General features: G+C 41.0%; 1 pseudogene; it reads left to right on the plus strand.

Annotated features, from left to right (window-relative positions):
• The first annotated feature begins 858 nt into the window (after positions 1–858).
• LOC102865958 lies at positions 859–1996 on the plus strand (annotated as a pseudogene).
• The last annotated feature ends 15692 nt before the right edge of the window (positions 1997–17688 follow it).

The raw sequence follows: 17688 nt of genomic DNA on the forward strand, positions 1-17688 counted from the left end.
TATGAATAGTTGGTGGTCTGTTCCACAGTCAGCTCCTGGCCTAGTTTTCACAGCTGATATTGAGCTTCTCTAGCAGTTTTTTCCACAGATGTAATCGATCTGATTCCTATGCATACCATCAGGTGAAATCCATGTGTATAATCTGCGTTTATGTTTCTTATAAAACGTATTTGCAATGAATAAGTCATTGATTGTACAAAATTCGATCATTCTATCTCCAGCTTCATTTCTGTCACCAAACCCATGTTTTCCAACTACTGATTCTTCTCTGTTCCCATTTTATCAATGCATCCTGATTGCATGTTCGATCTATCTCTGACTGTTAAGAGTTGGTATTGTACTTAACATTAAAAACAAAATTTGTGTGAATTATTGAATGGAAAATAAATCTACCTTATAACCTTTAACTCATTTAAGGATTTTTTTTAATAAAGAAATATGACTTTAGAGGTGGATTAATATGTTTACTATCTTTATGGTAATAATGGTTTGATAGATGCATACATATATCAAACTTATCTTTTCATTTTTACGTATATATAGTTTGTTTTATGCCTAATACAACTCCATAGAAGTATTTTCCCCAAAAAAATTAGAAAACAAAACCAAAAAACAACCTAATCTAGGAAGCTCAGGTGGCTAGTGGTAGGGTTGTGCTGCCAAACCAAAAGCACACAGTTCAAACCAACCAGCTGCTCAGCTGAGCAGTCTCCTTTGTGCAGGTTACAGCCCCTGGAAACCTTCTGGAACTTTCCCGCCTGCTCCTGCCTCCCCAGCGCCACTCTGGCTGCACCTTGCGCTCACTCAGAGCTCTGGCTCCAACTCAGCGAGCGCCACTGTCCTCTCCCCTCTGCCATCATGATCAACTGCCAGGACGTCATTAGCCACGATGAGATTTTTCTCCAACATCTACAAAATCCAGCAGATCGCGGACGGACTGTACCTGGAGGTGGAGGGGAAGATGGTCAGCAGGACAGAGGGTAACACTGATGACGCACTTACTGGTGGAAACGCCTCAGCAGAAGGCCTCATCGATTGTGAAGGACTAGAAAGTACAGTGATCATTGGTGTTGACCTCGTCATGAACCATCACTTGAAGGAAACCAGCTTCACAAAAGAAGCCTACATGCAACAATGAATGAATGGAAATCCAAAGTCTCTGTAAATTTTCATTAAAATAAATTTAAAGAAGCCTATAAAAAGTACACCAAGGATACATGAAATCAATCAAAGGCACGCTTGAAGACCAGAAACTAGAAAGAGTAAAGCCTTTGATGACAGAGGCTGCAGAACAGATCAAGCAATATCCCTGCTAATTTAAAAAACTACCACTTCGAAATGGCTTGCCTCCAGAAACTCTATGAATAGTGCTCTGGCCTTTGGTTCATAGGGTTGCTATGAGCCGTCTACAACTCAATGGCACATAACAACAATAACAACAACAACATAGAGAGAGTTACGTTGGCCTAGTGGACAGAAAGTTATGCTACCAAGCCTAAGGCGGGTGGTTTTAATCTGCGACCCTCAGTCCTGGTTCATATTGGGGTTTTCTGTCAAACATTCTTCTAGGTGGTATAGAACTGGTCTGTGCATTGCTGTACAGAGGTAACTAATGGTTGCTGTGATGCTAAACACTGACACTGATGTGCCAAATGTGATAATAGTTACCCATGGTGGACAGTGTTTGCTGGAGCTTCCCGATTAAATAAGCTTGGAAGCAGGAGTGGCATCCACTTCTGAAATCTCTTGCCTCCAGAAACCCAATGAACAGTGTTCAGGCCTTTTGTTCATAGGATCTCTATGAGTCGTCTACGACTTGACGGTACCTAACAACAACAACAACAATCAGTTCTTTATTGGTGAAAATATGAATCCGGATGACATGGCTTTTCTGCTGGCCTACGGTGAGGGTGGTGTGACGCCATACATGATTTTCTTTAAGGATGGTTTTGAAATGGGGGAATATTACCAAATTTGGCACTTATTTGGATCCTAACTGGCTGCTGCTTTTCATTAACACACCAGGTTTTAGACAAGTGGGACTGATATAATCTTGAGCTCTTCATTTAATTTTGACCTTGATTTATGTGGAGTAGAGGCATTTTTTTATTTTTAGGAAAAAAAAATGTCCTAGGTTGTTTGAAAATAAAATGCATTTGAACTTACTTGAGAATGCCTTGTAGTTTATTTAAACTCATCCTCGTGTTCCTGGAGCAGCCAGAGCCAGGTTGTAGATCATAAAGTGAGAGGCTATTTTCAGATAACGTCAGGTCAATAACTTCTGGGGCAAGAATTACGTCCGAATGCTGAGAAAGTAAAGGGATAGACTGTTCATAGCAATGCCAATATTTGAAGTGGATCCTTAACACGTCTCATCAGTGCAAATGGAAGTGGTTAGCTTTGGAAGAGATTAGCAAAAGACTAAAAAGAGACTAATACAAACAAACAAACAAACAAGAAAATCTGAAGGGTCAATTATGAATCAATTCCAACTAGACGGCGCATAATAACAATCTATTGTTGTTGCTTTTAGGTGCTGTCGAGTCAAGTAGAGCGTGACCCTATGAACAACAGAGCTGAACCCTGCCCTAACCAGTGCCATCCTCATTATCTCTGACATACTGGAGCCCATTGTAGCAGTCACTGTGTTTGTTTTTGTTCTTTTTAAAAATAATTTTAATGAGCATTTACAGAGATTCTGGATTTCCATTCATTCATTCATTGCGCTGCACTTCTCTCCTCGCCCATTCCTCCCCCCCACCTCAGTTCGCTCCTCTCTTTCAAAAGTAAAAGAAACACCCCTTCCCTGGTACACAATCCCCCCGCACCCCTCCCACCACCCCAAGTACATTCCACTAGGCAACCTTAATTGTGGACTCCTGTGATAACCATAAGACCCTATCATACATCGCTTTTAAATGATTCACTCCCTCATCTGTTTCAGTGCAGTATACACAATTTATGCGGTCACTGTGTTAATCTATCTGCCTTATGAATTAGATATAGCACCATCTGGTGGAGTACTGATGTATTGCACTCTGAAGTCATTTAACTCAGAGTTGATTCTGACTTCTAGAGAACTTATGGGACAGAGTAGAACTACCCCATAGCATTTCCAAGACTAAATCTTTAGAGGAGCCTAGTGACACATCTCTCTCCCAAGGAGCAACTGGTGGACCTGAATACTGACCAATCGGTTGGCAGCCAAGTGTTTAATCACTGTATTACCGCCCACTGTCATAGTCATAGTAGTCCTTCATCAAGTTTCTGAGCTGTAAATATTTCCTAAAGAACATTATTCATCTTTTCTTCTTGAGTGCCTGGTGGGATTGAACCACCAACCTTTTAGGTAGGAGCCCAAAACATATGTACTGCATCACTGTGACTCTTCTAATATCTATCTATCTATCTATCTGTATATCTATATATCTCTCTATCTCTATCTCTATCTCTATATATCATCTATATAACTTAAAGAGTGGCTGGAATCTAGGTTGGAAGTCAACAAAAACATAGAGAGAGCTCTGTTGGCCTAGTAGATAGAAAGTTATGCTACCAAGCCAAAGGTGGGTGATTTTACTCTGCAGCCCTCAGGCCTGGTTTTAATTGTTTTTGGTCAAACATTCTTCTAAGTGGTATAGCACTGGTCTGTCCATTTGCTGTACAGAGATAACTCATGGTTGCTATGATGCTGAATACTGTGACACTGATGTGTCAAATGCAATAATGGTTACCCATTGTGGGACGTGTTTGGTGGAGCTCCTCGATTAAAACAAGCTTGGAAGCAGGAGTGGCATCCACTTCTGAAATAGCTTGCCTCTCGAAACTTATGAACATGGAGAAACGATGAAAGTTATACAAGTGTTCAGGTCTTTTGTTCATTGGGTCCTTATGAGTATCTATGACTCGACAGCACTCAACAACAACAACAGTATAACTTAAAGATGATTTAACACAGGAAGCTGAGATTGTGATTTTTCTTGTCATCTCTCCAGGAGATACTTGGTTGTTCTTTGAAAGCTTTTTGTTTGTTAGAATATTGTTGTTAGGTTCCACTGAGTCTAATATGACCCAAGGCGATCCTATGAACAGCATTAGCCACAGTTTATTGTGATCTGTACAGTCAAAAGTCTTTTCATAGTCAGTGAAACGTAGACAAACATTCCTCTGGGACACTCTACTTCCAGCCAAAATCCTTTTGACATTTGTGATGATATTTCTTTTTTTTTCTTTTTCTTTTCTTTTTTTTTGTGTGTGTGGCTGTACCGTCAATTCATATCTGACTGGTACAGGAGGATATTGCCCTTCCTTCTCCGGCAGAGCATCTGGTGGATTCGAACCATGTACCTCTGGGATTGCAGTGCAGCTTCTTGCCACTAGGCCACCAGAGCTCCCCTGTGATGATATTTCTAGTGCCACAATCTCTTCTAAACCTAGCTTGTATTTCTACAAGTTCTCTGTCAGTGTACTGTTCCAATCGTTTTTGGATCACCACCAGCAAGATTTTGCTTGCTTGTGGTAGTAGTTATATCATTCGACAATTTCCACATTCTGTCACATCACCTTTCCTTATTTTGAAGATAATGAAGGTAACATGTAAAGAATCTGGCAGAGTGAATTTCCAAAATCATGCAGTTGTTAAGTCAAACTCATTGCCATGTAACCCATAGCTGGAACCAACTCCTCCTAGCTGACCCTCCAGTGGGATTCTGAGGTTGCCAATCCCATGGGAAGAGATTGCTCACCTTTCTCCTGCCTGAGCCATTGATGGGTTCCAACCTTAGTGTGACCTTTCCGTAAGCAGCATATCTCCCAATAGATTATGTCCTCAGAACTTCCCAGTTATTAACTAATAAAGAACAAAGACTAGCATATAATATTTTATACTTTTTTAAAAACTTGTTTTGGGGGTTTCCTCACATTCACATTGTGTATTCTTGCAATCATTCCCATCCATCATGTCTCATAAAATTAATCACCATTGATCTATGTCCACTATTACCCTGTATTTTCAGATCCCCACTGGGTCTTTCCTAATTCCTTTCCCTCATCCTTCCACTCACCAAACTCTGCTTTTTATCAAATATGTTTTGTTGATAATATCTAATTTTAATGTCTGCTTCACCTTTCATTAACTGTGATTTATGGCAAGTTACTTGTCCTCTCTACATGTTAATTTAAACAGAAAAAAAAATCATTTCTACTTTAGAGAAGGATATCTGGAGCTTGAACTTTGTAGAAGTTGGAGTACTCTCTTTTAATAAAGAAAAACCATAAAATTATTAAATAAGAGACCAAATCTGTATATCTATTTGGAATAAGAAAATATATTAGGAAAAAAGTCATAATGTTTAAAAGTTAACAAATTCCTCAAATATTATAAAATGTGGGAAAAGACGAGATGTAAATCAGAGATTTACTACACTTTTTTCTCTACATACACATTGATTGGCTCTTTGTTTGACAATTTTTTTATATCCTCTTCCCCAGAAGGAATAGAAGGGTAGTTTGGCCCTAGTGGTAAGAAGCTGTGTTGCAATACCGAAGGTCCATGATTTGAATTCGCTGTTGTTCATGGCCATGTGATTTACAGTCTCTGAAAATCTGCTGGAGATCAGATAGGAGTTGGTTCTGGCTAGATGGTAATGAGGGAGAGTTGTTTTTATTTTTAAGATTGTTATCAAACTAGGAAAAGTTTCTATTGAATTCCTTTCATGTCTGAAAAGGAGAAAGGCCATGTGGGTACAGCCATATTTGACCTTTACTAACTCCCCATTAAATGGGGAGCTGTCTCCCTTAAAAACACAAAACCATTTTCTGTGAGGTTAGACACATCCTCCACACCCTCACACCTCCTTCTCCTCATCCCATTCTTACTGCTCTGTTGGCTTCATAATCCATAGTGACAGCTCACAGACCACACAGAATCACATTAGGAAAATAAGAAAAGCTATAATTCAGGTACGTAGCAGATACAATCAGTCCATCAGGATAGTTGCTAAAATGTGCTTGCAGGCACCTCAGCCTTCAGCCCTACGACTGTAGGCCAGTGTTCAAAGCTCTTTGTCCTGCCAATTGTGTTTCTACCACCCTCCCAACGTCCCTCCTCCTACCCCGAACCCCCATTGTCAACAAACTTGGGTAAAAGCTCTTAGCTCTGTTTCCTTGGGATAACAGTTTCAAGATGAGCTCCGTCTCATTTGGAGTCTCTGGTTCTCAGCTTTGGCTGCTGCTGCTGCTTTTATATAGGCCCCAATCTGAGTGTAGCAGGAATCTCTGGCCCTGAGGGGCATGCATTCTGAATGTTCTGCTTTTCTTAGCTGGTAGTAAGATTCTCCAAATCAGCCACTGAATCTACTCAGATGAGTGGCAAGATTAACCAATCCCCTTTGGAAAGGCTAAACTAAGACTCCCTATGTGCGTGGCAGCTATATTTTCACTTATCCACATGACAAAGCCAAAGTCAATGGCCAGGGAAGTAATTTTGAATGATAAACCCTTAACATCACACTATATGAGCTGTAAGACATGGCATTTCACGTTTTTTTTGCAGGGTGAGTTTATGGAGTTTTTTATGGAGTGAGTTTTCCATGGTTTTAACAGACAGATTTTTCTCACCATTTGGGAGACTAAAAATCCAAATATATTGTGCTAGTTATAGGGAAAGATTCTGTCTCTGTGTCTCCTGTGTCTAGGAGTTTCCAAGTATAGAAACCAGGGTTCGAAGGATACAATACACTCCTGAATCTTCCTTCTTAGTGATACTGCTCACATCTGTCTCCTTTTCTCTCTTTTTAAGACAAAAAGTGATGGAAGGTCAGGACATAGTCTAGAGAAACTCCTCTTAAATCTTATCAGGGCTGCAATCTTATTAAAGCTGTTGCATCCAAACTTTTTCCCCTTAAAACTGATTGTCTAATTACATATGGAATATAATTACATCATCACATGAGTTCATCATTAATACCATGTTGTTGTTGTTGGGTGCTGTCAAGCTGATTACAACTCAGAGCAACTCTCTGAACAACAGATCTGAACTCTGCCCTCTCCTGCACCATCCTATGATCCTGTTGTTAATCACTATGTCAGTCTATCTTGTTGAAGAACTTCCTCTCTTTCTCTGACCTTCTGCCTTTCCCATGGTATCTTTTTCTAAGGACTGGCCCTTCTGGACAACATGCACATCACATACAATAATTGCATAAGTCTGAGGCCCAAATTGACTCGTTTGGGGTGGAGGATGCAATGTAACTCATGATAGTCATCAAACACAAACATTTGTGCCACACAAACATTCAATAGTTGCTTACATGTGCTGCTTCCCTTTTTTCCCCCACTACCACTTGCTAGTGTAACTTCTCAATACCTCAGTTCCTTAGTTCTAAAAATACAAAGACAATGTCTATTCTATCCCATGACAAATATAAAAATGAGATATAAGTAAATAAATGTCTTATATAGCTTACAATGTGTAAATTCCTTCAACTCTAAGTATCAAAACCACCTTTTATACCATCAGCTCAATCACAGGCATGTAAGGGAAGGTGAAATGGTCTGTAGAGTTTCCAAGGTTGTAGATCTTTGCCATAGCAGACTGTCTTGTGTTTCTCTCATGGAGATGCTGATATTCAAGCTACCAACCTTTTGTTTAATGACAGAATGCTTTATCTAAAGCACCACCAGGACTTTATGACAAAATCATAGAGACAATGAAGGAATCAGTGTTTGGCAGAATCGAGGTGGGTGCTGAGGGGAGGAGATCTGAACAGGCGGAGCACAGAAGATTTTCAGGATATTAAGACTGGTCTGCATGTTACTTTAGTAGTGAACACGGTACAATTTACATTTGCTAGAACCCACAGAGCTGTATAACACAACACATGAATCCTGATAAAAATGCCCCGTTGTTGTTAGGTGCTGTCAAGCTGGTTCTGACTCCCTGCAACCCCAAACACTACCCAAGCCCATGCCATCCTCCCATTCCTGGCTGAGTTTGAGCCCTTTGGTAAAACTCAGAGTCTTTTTAAATGTTCTTTAAATTGACCAACTGAGAGTACTTTTTTGCTTTTAATTTTTTTATTATTATACTAGTTTATTCATAAAATTTGAATACATTGGTTTTTCAGACCAGTTTCTTCCAATTTCCCTCACCCTCCATCCATTAAATTGTACAACCCCATGATTAATCCCCCCCACACACACACACACACCCCTATCCTCATCTCTTTGCTTTTATATAGGGTCACCATATATATAAGGTGCTCCTGATTCAGGCCATAGTCTAGCAATTAATTTTCTGAAGAATTCCTTATGCATTCTCAAAACAGACTGGCTCTCACTGGATCAGACTGGCTCCATATGCTGAGTACACCACAGTACACAGGGCCTCCCACGGTCTGGGCATTTCCTAGTGCCTAGCCCTTCCCAACTAAGCTCCAGCAGCTCTACATTGTGTACTGGTCAACTTCTTATCCAGAGGTTTCTCATCTGTCCCCTTTACTTGGTCTGTCTCCATGTATTATAATGCCTGTTGCAACCCAATCCCATGCTACTCTTTTCTTTTTTGTTGTTGTTAGGTGCTGTCGAGTCAACTATGATTCATATATTGTTGTTGTTTTTATGTGTTGTTGAGTCACCTGTGGCTCATAGCAACCTTATGCACAACAGCACGAAACCCTACTCTATCCTGTGCCAATCTTATTTTCTCTGACACACCCACCCCCATTACCTCAGTCACTGAATCAATCCATCTCACAGAGGGTCTTCCTCTCTTGCGCTGTCCCTCCACCCTCCCAAGCATGATATCCCTCTCCAAGGTCTGCTTCCTCCTTGCAACATGTCCAAAGTATGTCAGACGGAGCTTCAGAATCCTTGTCTCCAAGGAGCAGCCTGGTCTCACCCTCTCCAGGACGAACATCTTTGTTCTCCTAGCAGTCCATGATATATTCAACACTCTTCTCCAGCACCACAATTCAAAGGCATCAATTCTCCTTCTATCATCCCTAGTTATTGTCCAGATTTCAGAGTATTCTTAGAAGACATTCCACATTTGAATGTCCAGTAATACTTTTTTTTTCCAGTAATACTTTAACATATGTAGACATGGAAGACTACAAAGTACAACCATATATCCCAATCCTTATCCTGATCTTAGAAGTGTCCACTATTACTGTGGTGACACCAGGAGAGAGAAGTATATCTGAAGGACACTTGAAATGGAAAGAATTAGCTGTCTTAACTAATTATGGTTGAAATATCTTGTTTTTTCAACTTTTCACAAAAATACATAAGCATGAAGATTTGTTACGTCTCCTGTCTTGGAAGTTACCTTTACAAATAAGCTTTATTAAAGCTCTGGCATTGAGTTAATGCCAACTGATGGTGCCAGAGTTAGATCTGTGCTGAGCTCAGATGTCAGTGCCTACTTTTCTGGAAGCAGACCTCCAGGCCTTTCTTCTCATGGATCTCTGGGTATATTCAAACCTCCAATATATTTTTTTAGTAGCCAAGACCATTTACCATGTGTATCACCCAGGGATGTTTGAAGCTTTATTAAGAAATAAAAGTTAAACCAGTTACCCTCTAGCGAACTCTGACTCATAAGTGCACCACAGGGTTTTCAAAAGCTGACTTCTCAGAAGTAGATCACCAACATTCAGTTTTGATGCATGTGTGGGTGAACTCAAACTTCCAACTTTTTTCATAGTCTCTGAGTGAATAGCTGTGTTGGTAGCCAAAAGGTCCCACCTCTATGGTGGTCCAAATCCACCACACACTCTGAGGAAGAAAGGCAGGTAGTTTCTTCCTGTGTGATTTACAGCCTCTGACAACATGAAGGAGGGAAAACTATGAGTTTGTTCTGGCTCCATGATCTTGAGTTGAATTGATCTGAGTACGTTTATGGTTGACATTGCCCAGGAATTCCTTAAGCTCAATATTGCTTGGAAATTATCAAACAATATCATTAATATCACATGCAAAGCAAGATTCTGCTGAAAATTATCAAAAAACATTTGGAGCAATATGTTAGCAGAGAACTGCCAGATGTGCAGGCTGGATTTAGAAGAGGTTGTGGTAATAGGGATATTATAGCTAATGTTAGCTGGATCTTGGCAGAAAGCAGAGAAACCAGAAGAATGTCTATCTGTGCTTCATTGACTATGAAACAGCTTTTGACTGTGTGGATCACAACAAGCTATGGCTGACTCTGAGAAGAATGGAAATCCCAGAAAAATCAAATGATTGTGCTAATGTGAAACCTATACTTGGACCAAGAGGCAATCATCAGAACAGAGGAAGGAGACACTATATGGTTCAAAATCAAGAAGGGGGTCCGTCAGGAATGTATTCTGTCTCCATACATTTTCAATCTGTTCACAGAACAGATCATCTGAGACGCTGGGCTGTACGAGGAGGAATGTGGCATCAGGATCAGTGGAAGAGTCATCAAATAACCTGTGTTATGCAGATGACATAACCCTGCTTGCTGAAACTGAGGAGGATGTGAAGCACTTGCTGCATAAGGTCAAGGACTGCAGCCTTCAATGTGGATTGAAGCTCAACATCAAGAAAACAAAGATTCTCACTACGGGGCCAATTGGCAGCATCAGTATGCATGGTGAAGAGATTGAGATAATTAACAGTTTTAGTTTACTTGGTTCCACAGTCAACACTCTGTAACAGCAGCCAGGAAATCAAGAGATGAATTGCATTGGGAAAGTCAGCTGTGAGGGACCTCTCAAGAGTACTGAAGAGCAATGATATCAGGCTGGAGATTAAGGCACCCCTGATCCAGGTCATAGTCTTCACAAATGCATGCTATGCATCAGAGAGTTGGACAGTGATGATAGAAAGAGAATTGATGCCTTCGAGCTGTGGTGCTGGAAAATAGTGCTGAATATATCATGGACTACTAGGAGAACAAACAGGTTTGTCCTTGGAGAGGGTGAAGCCAGGCTGCTCCTTGGAGTCAAGGAGTCTGAAGCTTCGTCTGACATACTTTGGGCATGTTGCAAGGAGGGACTGGTCCTTGGAGAGGGACATCATGTTTGGGAGAGTGGAGGGACGGCACAGGAGAGGAAGACCCTTGATGAGATGGATCGACTCTGTGAGTGGAGTGGTGGGAATGAGTGTGTTTGAGATGGCTGGCTTGGCACAGGATAGAACGGCATTTAGGGCTCATGTACATATAGGGTCGTGATGGCACATAACAACAACAACAGCTTCTAAACTCGCTCATTTTTCTGACTTTTGAGTGAGTTAAAGCAGGCTTGGGAAATTGTCAGAAACTTAACAAGCATTAAGTAAGTGTTAATTGATGAATGACAAAACTGTTGGTTTTTTAGAATGGTTGATGAGTATGTGGGGCGTTTTCATTTTTCTTTATGTGTTCAACAGTTTTCTCAACAAAACAGTTTTAAGTCTCTTAAGATAAGTGTTAATACTTTATTTTCTTCTAGAGAGTCTGAGTAGATAATATGGATAAGTGTATCTCTAAATTACATAACACTAACATATTAAAAAATTGTATTTTTAAGCAAAAGATTTGCAGTAGATGCAAAAGTAATGATTTACAACTGCAAAAGTAAAATGATAAAACAATGGCATAAATGTGCCCTGTTTTTGGAATTTGGCTTTTACAGGTATCTTAGGTATGTGAAAGCACCCTCAATTCTAAATCGAACACTGGATTTTGTTGAAGACTCTGCAACGTCCTGGGCAGTGAGCACAGAAGGGTATGGGCAGTGAGCACAGAAGGGTATGTGCAGTGACAGACGGTGGGATGTCTACAGTGTGGCTGGGCTCCCTGATGGAACAAGCTGAAGAAACTGCATGTAACTTCCACCCTGAACACCACTGATTCATTGAACCAGAGAATCAAAAGCTGTCAACAAAGCATGCAGTGTGGTTTCTCTTGAAATATGTGTTTCCCCATCCTGAAATTCTCCTCTGAGGAGCTAACTCAAGAGATAAAATTCTTATCATCATAAAACAAACATTAGCCCTTATAATTAGCCATTGTTCTAATCAATTATTGGATATTTATTACTAATAAGTGTCAATTATGATTTTCTTATCTTTAGCCTAAACATTTGGCCGGAAAGTTGATTAAATGATCAGTATTCACAAACATGAAACCAGTAAAATCAGACTAAAAGCTGATAAGTTATGTTTACATAACAAGTAAGGATTTTAGCTATAAAATTATGGGACTATTTGGTCATTATAAATGTACTTAAAATGGGAATATGAAAAAAATTAAAGCAGTATTACCTTTTAACATTAAACTGTTCCACTATACTCTTAAAAAGGAAGCAAACTCAAGCTTTTGTGACTTCTAAAATAATGATCAACTTTCAGAGTAACCCATTTGTCATTGTTTACCAGACATGATTACAACTTTTTATTGCCCAAATATACTAAAAATAAGAGTATAAACCATAAATATCATCATGAGCTTAGTGTTGCTCCTTTGCTTAGTGTTACTGGTTATTTCAATTGCATAAGAAGCAAAATGAATTTAAAATTGATAATCACATATAAAGATAAATACCATTTTTTAAATCAACAAAAAATCAAATATTCTTCCTCAAGATGCTTTTTTCACTTGAGCCTGATTGTCATACATGGTCACTCTGTATTACCAAGCCATACTTCTTCAGTGTACAAGGGTTATGTTTAAAAGTTAGAAAAGTTTTATCATCATTGCAAAATTCAGGATTGTGATCCAGGGAACATTCCATAAATGCTGCTTGATGATAACCATGTGGTTGCATAAATTAAATATTCTTAAAGAAATAACTTCTGTAACTTTGCTACTTTTACTTCAACATAAATAAATGGCATTCAAATCATAAAAAGTTTGCTTCTTTGTTTTATTTTAATTAATGTACAAATCAGGGTAAAATATCTTTTCTAGGTTAATGATTTTTCACTCACTCTGAGATATTACCATTATAATTTGCTTATGTAGCTTTGGCTAGTTTGTGAACTTTGACAAACGTTGTTAGTTGTAGTGTGGCTTCAGGCCTTTTGTTCGTAAGGTCACTATGAGTTGTGCTCAACTTGAAGGCAATCAACAAGTTTGTCTTACTAAAAAAATAAATCATATAGGATCATTTACAAGAAAGTAAATAAGTTAATATTGGAAAATCAATAATGTGATTAAGATGCATGTTGTCTCCTTTTAAAAAATCTAGTGATGATATAATTTATGCCTAAATTAAAATACTATTGCCATTGGGTCAGTTGAAAGGAAGCTTGCTGATGCCGTGGTTCAAGCACTTCTGTGACTGTCTTATTCTGTAAAGATTACAGTCTTGGAAATTCTATGGGGCAGTTCTATTCTATCCTTTAAGGTCTTTGTATGAAAAAAAGAGTACAAGCAGTGTTGGGTGACTGCATTCGATCTCCATTAACCCTACAAGAAGAGACAATGCCCATCCACAACATCTGCCAACACAAAACCAGTTCCTGGGAAGTAAGAACAGAGTAAAAAAACACTGCATGGTTCAAAACCAGGAAAAGTGTGTGCCAGGGACGCATCCTATCTCGAAACCTTTTCAGTCTATATGCAGAACAGATCATTCAGGAGGCTGGACTCCCTACTGTCTGGGGGGGAAAAAATTTAGCATTATCATCTCAGACAGGGTCTCATAACAAACGTTTACAGAACCCTACAGGACCTCCACAAGAAAAAGACCAATAACCTAGTCACAAAATGGCCAAAAGACACAGAAAGACTTCTCACTGAGGACGCCACTCGGATGGGCAATGGACACATGAAGAAATGCTCAAAATCACTGGCAATAAGAGAGATACAAATCAAAACGACAATAAGCAATTATATTGGCTTGGGTGTTAAGAGGCTCCTGATAGAAGCCATGGTCTTCTTAATTACTTGCTATGCATTTGAAAGCTGGACAATGGCTAAGGAGGACAGAACAACAATTAATGACTTTGAGTTGTGGTGTTGATGAAGAGTAATAAATATTCCATGGACTTCCAAGAGAACAAACAAAAACTTTCTTGAAGAAAGTGAAAACAGAGTGCTCCATGGAAGCAAGAATGGTGAAACTTCATCTCACATATTTGGGCATGTTGTTAGAAGGGGCCAGTCCTTGGAGAAAGACATCATGCTTGGAAGTGGAGAGTCAGCTTAATAAAGGAAAACCCTCAACAAGGTGTATTGACACAGTGACTATAGCAATGGGCTCGATCAAGTGTGTTGGAGATGGATAGGATGGAACAGAAAAGGGCAGATTTCAGATCTGTTGTTCATTGGGTCTGCTCTATGGTGCATAACAACAATTGGAAAGGAAAATTGAAACTGTTTGTGTTCAAATTGGAGTCTCGGTGGCTTAGTGGTAAAGGGTTGCATTACCAACCCAAAGGCATGCTGCTCGATAGGTGATCTTCTCTTGTACTGAAGGGCCGCAGAAGCAGTGAGGAAAGGGGATCATTATCTGGGTAAGGCAAGATCTGAGTAGACTATCATCTACTTAATAGAACAGTTTGTTGTGTTAAAAGAAAGGGATTAAAAGCAAAGGGAAGAGCTCAGCTATTATTCTTTTTTTTATTGGGGTGATTATTGTTGTGTGCTTCCCACAGAGCAGCTGGTAGCCTCAAACTGAGTGACTTTGGGATTGGAATGCAGCTTCTTGCCGCCAGAACTCCCTGACATGCTCATGTTGTTGTTAGATCCCATAGAGACGAGTACCACTCTTAGTCACCCTATAAACAACTTGTGCCCTGGCTTATATCCTGTGCCATCCTCTCAATCTCTGACACACTTGAGCCCATTGCTGCAATCACTTTGTCAATCCACTTGGTCGAGGGCAATTCCTTTCTTTCACTATCCTTCCACCTTCCCAAGCATGATGGCCTTCTCCAATGAATATCCTCTAATAGCAACATGCCCTGAATATGTGAGACCAACCTTTATCATCTTTGCCTCTAAGGAGTACTCTGGCTGTACTTTCTCCACGACATATGTTTGATCTTTTGGAAGTCCATGGGATAGTCAGTACTGCAACTACACAGTTCAGAGGCACCAATTAAAAAAAAAAAAGAAAGAAAGAAAGAATTCATTGAAAAGAGCATGGACTGAACCCTGAACCAAGTGAACCTTAGTCCTCAAATTAACATCATTGCTCCTTAGTAATTTGGAGAGGTCCCTGACAACAGACGTTCCAAGTTGATTGTGGATCCAAGTAAAAAGTCAATGACAGCTTCAATCTTTTCTACTTGTGTCGTGATGTTGCCTGGGTCCAGTGGTGACAGTTTTTGTTTTCTTAATGTTGAGATGCAATCCATATTGAAGGCGTGCACATGAGGCAATTGAAAATTTCCAGGACAGAGAATTGCATGTGAAGTGGTTGTTGTGTACCCTAGAGTCAGAACCAACTCTTAGCTCACTCTCCTGCGGATTTTCAGAGGCAGATAATCTAAGAAGAGGAGATTGCCCATCCTTCTTCCGCAGAGCAGCTGCTAGCCTCGAACCAGGTGTCATTGGGATGGCAGCGCAGCTTCTTGCCACTAGGCCACCAGAACTCCCTGCACATGAGGTAACTGAGAATTATCAGGACGACCTTAATCCTATTGTCATGTGCATTGAGTCGGAATTTACACATTTCTGACACTCCAGCAGGTTTTCTTTAATTTTTTTTTTATTTTATTATTTTTTTGTGTGCGTGTACCGTCAAATCAGATCTGACTGGTACAGGAGGAGATTGCCCCTCCTTACCCGGCAGAGCATCTGGTGGATTCGAACCGTGCACCTCTGGGATTGTAGTTGCAGCTTCTTGCCACTAGACCACCAGAGCTCCCCTTCCAGCAGGTTTTCAGAGACTTTAAATCACACAAGAGGAGATCTCCCATCTTTGTCCTGGTATAGAACAAAAACAATAAACAGAGGCCATGAAATCAACTCTAACTCATAGCAATCCCAGGAGTGTGCTATAGTAAAACCACAGGAGTTAACTTTGGGCCAACTCAATCACCACTTTTTAATGAACAGCTGATGGCGCTCACAGCTTGCACCACAGTATAGATTGAATAACAATGTTGAAGGGGTGTGTACTGATGTACGACTCTTACCTATCTGTGTGACTGATACAGTTCAGTTTTGCAAGCCAGACTCAACCAGTCTAGAAAGTCTAAAGCGCAGTAGCGCAGAGTCCTTCCCCACCTACAATTCCCCTCAAAAGACCGGGAAAAGTGCAGAAGCCTCGGAGCCCTTGGAGGGGCGGGGCGCGGCGGCGGGCGGCGCTGGGCGGGAAGGGAAGTCGTGGCGGCGGCTCTGGCGGCAGGGTGGTCGGACTGCAGGCGCGGTGGTGCTGTTAGCTAGGCGGCCCAAGAAATGGGAGACCCGGGGTCGGAGGTGAGTAGTGGAGGGTCGGGAAGAGACTTTGTCCGGAATGAAAGGTGTTGTTTCCCGGGCCCGAAGCCTGGTGCTGTGCTGCGGCCGCGGGCGAGGTGCTGGAGCATCTGGGGCCGAGAAGCAGCGCTTGGGCCTGGGCTCGTCTGAACGAGGAAGCAGCGGCAGCAGCGGCCGCCCGACCCCCTGGCCGGGCTCCTGAGGCCCTTGTGGCTTTGCTCTGTCAGTGGATGCGATGTTTTTGAGGTGCGATTGCTCCCGAGTTGGGAGCATGCACTCCTTCTGGGTAGATTTGGGGCTTCTGAGGGATGGAGGGTGGGAATCTGCCTCGACCCTCTTGGGAGTTGGGTGGAGTTGGGTTCTTTAGTGGAGTTTGAGTTGCAGTTGTGCACAGGTAGTTTCCTCAAGCCTTTTCAGTGTATCTTGGAGAACATCTCAATCTACAAACCTGGGACTGTAACAATAAGCTTGTTTTGGCTTCTTTTTATAGATAATAGGATGTGCCCTTCCAGCTGGGCCTGAAGCTTATAATCAACAACAGATGGAAATGAAGATGACATGCAGTTTGTCTGTGAAGTACTAATCATACTAGGTGTTTTCTCCCTCCAGGTGAGAGACTGTTGTTGTATTATGTGCCATACAGTCACATGCAACTCATAGTGACTCTTAAGTACAATAGCTCTGAGCCCTGCTCTATCTTGAGCCAATTTCATTGTCTCTGACACAGCTACCCTCATTACTCAGTCACTGAGTCAGTCCATCTCATCTGGGGTCTTCCTCTCTTGCACTGTCCCTCCACCCATTCAAGCATGATGTCCCTTTTCCAAGGACTGGCCCCCCCTGGCACCATGCCCCAAGTATGTGAGATGTAACTTTGAAGTCCTTGCCTCCAAGGAGCAGCCTGGTTTCACCTTCTCCAGGACTGACCCCTGTTTGTTCTTTAGCAGTCCATGGTATATTCAACACTCTTCTCCAGCACTACAACTCTTCTTCTATCATGCTTAGTCATTGTCCACCACTCCTTATACATAACAAGTAATTGTGAAGACCATGGACTGGATAAGGTGCACCTTAGTCTCTAGACTGACATCATTGCTCTTGAGTACATTGGCGAGGTCCCTGACAGCAGACTTTCTCAAGCTATTTGTCTTTTGATTTCTTGGTTGCTGGTACCAAGAATGTTGATTATGGAGCCAAGCAGGCTGAAGTTGCTAACAATCTCAATCTCTTCTCCATCACTTATGCTGCTGCCAATTGGTACAGTGGTGAAATCTTTGTTTTCTTGATGTTGAGCTACAGTCCTTGACCTT

This window comes from Elephantulus edwardii, unplaced genomic scaffold (genome assembly GCF_000299155.1).
Source record: "Elephantulus edwardii isolate Elephantulus edwardi_28Jun2011 unplaced genomic scaffold, EleEdw1.0 scaffold00124, whole genome shotgun sequence".
NCBI lineage: Eukaryota > Metazoa > Chordata > Mammalia > Macroscelidea > Macroscelididae > Elephantulus > Elephantulus edwardii.